Source organism: Tasmannia lanceolata, unplaced genomic scaffold, assembly GCF_043159265.1.
Source record: "Tasmannia lanceolata isolate RefF3 unplaced genomic scaffold, GAP_Taslan_0.1 ptg000026l, whole genome shotgun sequence".
Taxonomy (NCBI): Eukaryota; Viridiplantae; Streptophyta; class Magnoliopsida; order Canellales; family Winteraceae; genus Tasmannia; species Tasmannia lanceolata.
In genome coordinates this window covers 2,740,531-2,746,592 of record NW_027518703.1, presented here as the reverse complement: position 1 = coordinate 2,746,592, position 6,062 = coordinate 2,740,531, and the positions used below count along the sequence as shown (strand labels likewise).

Sequence of the window (6,062 nt, the reverse complement as noted above, 5' to 3'; positions counted from 1 at the left end):
TAACATTAAAAATAAAATAAATATGAATTCCCAAACAAAGCATACCTAATCTTTTGTAGGGTATAAAAAACCCTCAAACTTAGCTTACAAAGTGTTGAAAGTCAATCCGAAAATAAGGAAATTAGTAGGGCCACTGTAGACATTTCCAAGAAAAAAACAGGGTGTTGGTTTGTGAGAAAGGTTTTATGTTGATTTGTCATCTTAAAAATGTTACGGAGTCATTGTGAGATTAAAAAGCTAAATGAAAGGACGAAAATGTCCTCACATGCCTAGCGCGGGAAAGGGAGAAAATTTTTTTTTGGCCCATGCAGGTCTCGAACCTGCGACCTTCGCGTTATTAGCACGACGCTCTAACCAACTGAGCTAATGGGCCATTTTGATTACGTACATACAAATAATTATATTAATATATCAAGCGAATTAGAAGGTTAGGATAATTAATTTTGCATCATGGTGACAATCTCAGCCGCTTGCCACATGTTTAATTGAATTGTCCAATGAGGATAGTTAGGTAAATAATGTTAGAGGAATGCTTAGGTAGGGCACAACCTCATTGTATTAAGAGAAGGTGGGCCCCAACACGACATATTGGGTCTCACCTTCAATTGATCTGAACCATCCATCTGATAGGCCTTACTTTGGATCTCTTAAACGTGACATGGCTATCAAGTTGGCAGGCACTACAAGGAGGTGCCAACATATGATGTAAGCTTGTGCTAGGTAGAGGTGTCAAGTGATCCAATTTGGGTCGGATCCCATTTAAGGTCAAGATTCTTTGGATCCCTTATAGGTAAGATTTCATTTAGAGTGTTCTTCGCATCCTACTTTTAATGTGTGGGTCATGATCTATTTTTTATTGGACCGTATATCAGCATGTCTTAGTTCTTACCTACGTTGTAAATAGTTAGAATCTTTCCACTAGATAAATATTTGTTTTCAAGGAAGGTAATCTTGTTGGGGACAGCTTGGCCAACCATTCTTGTGATTCCAACATTAAGGCATTTTACTGGGTTTGGGCTACTCTCCCCCAAAAACTCTAAAGAAGCAGTTAGATGCAACCAATTATGCATAACTTATATTCCCACTAAATAAATATTGCTTGTTTTCTTTGTAAAGCAGTTTTATTTTTCCTCTTCTTATATCTTGATGGGTTAGAGGCAAGGTTCTATGTCTTGTCTAGATAAATTCCAGGTAAAAAATTTAGAATCTTCGAGTAATTGAATTATAAATGATTAAATAACACTGCATTCAGGCTTTCGAGATGGTAAGAGGACAGAGCCTACTTGGTGATAAACCCTATCTGAAGACTGGCAACCTTGCCTTTGTGATAAACCCCGTTTCTCAAAAAAAAAAACCCCGTTCCTTACAAAAAAAGGAAAAAGAAAAAAAAAAAGATCTCTTCACAACAATTAATCTCTCATTTAGTTACCATACAACATCTCCTCTCGTTCTTTAGTGCAACAAATAGACACGAAAATGAGTAAAACTCTATATTTTCACCATTTTTTATCTTTTCTTCTATAATCTCAAACCGGGGCAAATGCATAGAATTGCATCTATCTCAACCAACACATAGGGCCTTTGCAGCCCAATGCACACTTCTCTACCTCATCGACGATCAAATCAACGTATCGCAGGGTTTGGGGAAGCACTAGATCATTTTATTTATTCATCGTTATACTTTTATGTACTTATATTTCTTTATTCTTAATTGTTTCAATAACATATAAATTACTCTAAAAAATATTTATTTATAAATTAAGGTTAATTTTATATAATTATCGTTGCAACACATATATATATGTCATTTGAATTTAATTAGGCATAGTATTTCAAAGTTCACATACATATAATCATTTTGTAACATCTCTTACAATAAATTTTAAATTTTGGTTCTACTTGTGAGAAGAAAAGATCAATCAAATTTGATATAAATAAAATAATTCTTAAAATTATATTGTTATTTATTTTAGTTACATTTAGTCGATCAATTAAATTTAAACATCCTATATCATTACCTCATAGATTATTCTATTTATTCATTAGATTTGTGTTTAAACACTAACGAAATAATTACATAAATATTTATTATAATTTATCTATTTAAATACCTATTTACTTTTAACTGTTATTTTTCTATATTATTCATTAATTACTTATATTCATGCTCACTGATCATTAGTCTCTAAAATACATTTCGTTGATAAATTAACATATATTTTTAGAGGAAACAATTTCTGCACTCGAGCGCGGATATATCTGCGCCCAGATTTGTGGACAAACAGTATCTGTCCATTTTCTCACCCACAAATGGACACCCTAAGATGATCAAATGGAGTTGAGGATCACCCAAAAAATGTGGGCCTACCCTTGTTTCCTGCACTCGAGCGCAGATAAGTTATCTAAGCTCGAGCGCATGAACTGTTTAGTCATATTTTTAATATCGTCATCACCCTTATTATTGCGTAGTTAATTTATTTATTCTTATTTCTTGAACTTATTAATTCTCTTTATTCACATAATTAATTCTCACATATCTATCCACTATTTTATTTTCATTGTTTCACACTTATTTATATTCCTAGAATTTGATTAAACTATAGGTTGTTTAAAATATAAAATTATACTAATCGTTTAAATATTATTTTTAAATTTGTATTATTTTCAGATGAAATGTGACATAAAAAATAAAATAAATATGAATTCCCAAACAAAGCATACGTAATCTTTTGTAGTAGTAGTGGCAGCGCAACTGTAGACATTTCCAAAGAAAAAAAAACACGGGTGTTGGTTTGTGAGAAAGGTTTTATGTTGATTTGTCATTTTCAAAGTCATTGTGAGATTAGAAAGGTAAATGAAAGGACGAAAATGTCCTCACATGCTTCAAAAATTACATGATAGGAGGGAAAAGGACAAAAAATTTTGGCCCATGCAGGTCTCGAACCTGCGACCTTCGCGTTATTAGCACGACGCTCTAACCAACTGAGCTAATGGGCCATTTTACTCTTTTGTATACAAATACACTAACATATTAAGATCCCTAGGTGACAATCTCAGCCGCTTGCCACATGTTTAATTGAATTGTCCAATGAGGATAGTTAGGTAAATAATGTTAGAGGAATGCTTAGGTAGGGCACAACCTCATTGTATTACAAGGTGGGTCCAACACTACATATTGGGTCTCACCTTCAATTGATCTAAACATGGTTTTAAATTTCGGATACCGGTGGGGACCGAAACCGAAAATTTCCGAAATTCAATTTTTCGCCATTTACCAAATTTCGGTTTAATGACATTATTTATTAAAAAAAAAAACGTGTTACAAAATTTCGGTCCGAAATTCCAAAATTTGGGTCCAGTATTTGGAACCAAATTGCCAAATTTCGGACAGAAATTTCGGTTTTTGGTAGGGTCCGAAACGGTTACCGAAACCGAAATTTTAAACCATGGATCTGAACCATCCATTTGATAGGCCTTACTTTGGATCTCTTTTGGCCCGAAAATCAAACCAATCATCTGATCCTAACACTCAGTAGTAAGAATTTTTCAGCATTTAACATTGATGGAAAAAAATGGGCAACCATCTTAAAATGGGCGTAAAACAAAGTTTACAACCATTTCGAAGTGGAAATATGGATGTAAAATTTGTTTTTCGCCCTTCTATTTGGGCTATAGGAGATATAAAGCAAAGTTTATCAAATGGATAGCCTAGATCAATGAAAGATGTTTTATGCCCCATAATTTCTCCATGCAAGATGATGGACTTAGGTCAAAATTTTGGAAAACTAATACAGCGGATCCTAGCATCTTTTCCTCCGAGTACTTGATGGTGGGCCAGCCTTGATGATCCAAGGGCTGGGAGAGTTTTACCTTGAAGGATAATGCACATTGATTGCTTAATTGAACATTAGGCGTTAATAAGTGCATTTTACATGCAGATTTAGGCTTAACATGCATTTCATTTACTTTAGCATTTGGGTTAGTCATTGTAATTTCATTTGAGTTATTTTCCGTTGTAAAGAGAGAAGCATATATGGTGCTCTTATATTTTATGAGTTTTTATATGATGGCCGACCGGGTAATTTACAAGGGCTAGGTGGTTTGCCCTTGCTATTTTGACGGTCGGGCATCATATAAATTCTCATATTTTATATTCCCAGTTGGCATCCTTTTATATAAAATATTAGAGCATATTAAGTATTAGAAAATAAGTCTATTGCGAGATTTTTCTTGCAAACTCACAACCCCTTAAATTTCTTTTCTTTTCTAGCATCTAATAGTGTGTGTGTGGGAGAGAGAGATGAGCCGTCTTACACTTCTTGTCATTTGAGAGACATGACTTGACAGGTTTACACTAGAAACATGTGTATTCACAGTCCAATCATGTTAGAATGCTAGTGGTATGAAAGAGAAAAGTACGGAATGCGTGTACTTTTGAAAAATAATTACAGATTTCGCGTACCTTTTATAACAAGTATCAAACACAGGTGATTCTTCACAATCGGGTGGAAAAAAGACCCTGATACCCTTCTGACATCAACATAAATCTCATTTTTCGTTACTACCCATTAAATTGGCGCACTTCACATTGCTCTTTTGGTTCATCTGAATGTGTATTAGAACCTACAGAACCTTGGGTTCGTTTCTATCTTGGCCGTCGGAAATAACTAGAGACGGATGGTGCTTGACACGTGTTGAAAAACTTTTTGGAACGCTAGCGCCTCTATACACAGCCGGTTTGGTTTGGATTTGAAATCTTTCTTTGAACCCAGCGTCCCTTGGGTTCGTTTAAATCTTGGGCATAGACGGTGGGATCCACGACACCGTCTTCTAATAATACTGCCTCTCTATATGAGATTCTGCCGGCGTACACTCTATTTCCGCTTACACCTTATTTCCGCCGGCGTACCCCTTGATATTCCAGCGGCGTACTCTAGAATTCGGCAGCGTACTCGATATGTTTGGAACACATGTTTGAACCTAGAAAATCCGGCAGCGTACTCTAGAATCTGGCGGCGTACTTGATATCTTTGAACGATGGTTGTTTCTTGAATCCGGCGGCGTACTCAAGAATCCGACAGCGTTCTAAGCAAAAAGAGACGTGGGAAATAATAAAATGTTCAATAACATCGTCGTTCTAAGCCAAAAGACACGTACGCGATTTAACGTGAAAAGTGGGCAACTTTAACGCTTTTTGATGAAATTTCACCTCCTACATTGACGTTCTCATCCTTTTTTAAAGATAATGATTGACGTTCTCATCCATCAGGAAGGGCAACATTCGAGGACTCTCATCATGTCAGAAGGGTATCAGGGTCTTTTTCCCACCTGATTTTGACAAATCACCGAGTTTGATGCTTGTTTTAAAAGGTACCCAAAATCTGTAATTTTTTCAAAAGTACACGCATTCCGTACTTTTCTCAATATGAAATGCAATTAGAGAAAAGTATGGAATGCGTGTAATAGTTTCAAGCAATTATAGATTTCAGGTACTTTTTAAAACAATCATCAAACACGGGTGATTCTTCAAAAATAGGTGGAAAAAAGACCCCAACACCCTTCTGACATGATCAGAGTCCTTGTATGTTGCCCTTCCTAACAAATTCACAACCCAACGTCAATCATTATCTCTAAAGTAATATTTTATTATTTCTCACTTCTCTTTTGGATGAGAACGTCAATCATTATCTTTAAAGTGATATTTTATTATTTTCCACTTCTCTTTTGGATGAGAACGGCTACGTTATTGAAAATTTTATTATTTACACATCTCTTTTGGTTGAGAACGGTGACATTATTGAATATTTTATTATTTCCCACGTCTCTTTTGGCTTAGAAGAGCGACGTTATTGAATATTTATTATTTCTCACGTCTCTTTTAGCTGAGAACGCTTGAGTACGCTACCGGAATATCAAGTACGCCGCCAGATTCAAAAAACACCTAGCGTTCAAAGATATCAAGTACGCAGCTGGAATATCGAGTACGCTGCCAGATTTTCTGGGTTCAAACATGTGTTCCAAACGTATCGAGTACACCGCAGGAATATCAAGGGGTACGCTGA

General features: G+C 35.4%; 2 non-coding genes across 2 annotated transcripts; both read right to left on the bottom strand.

Annotated features, from left to right (window-relative positions):
* Positions 1–299: 299 nt before the first annotated feature.
* Positions 300–373, bottom strand: TRNAI-AAU (transfer RNA isoleucine (anticodon AAU)). Its single transcript has one exon. It is a non-coding gene; the product is annotated as a tRNA-Ile (tRNA).
* A 2,550-nt stretch (positions 374–2,923) lies between these two features.
* On the bottom strand, positions 2,924–2,997 carry TRNAI-AAU (transfer RNA isoleucine (anticodon AAU)). The gene has a single exon. It is a non-coding gene; the product is annotated as a tRNA-Ile (tRNA).
* Positions 2,998–6,062: the final 3,065 nt, after the last annotated feature.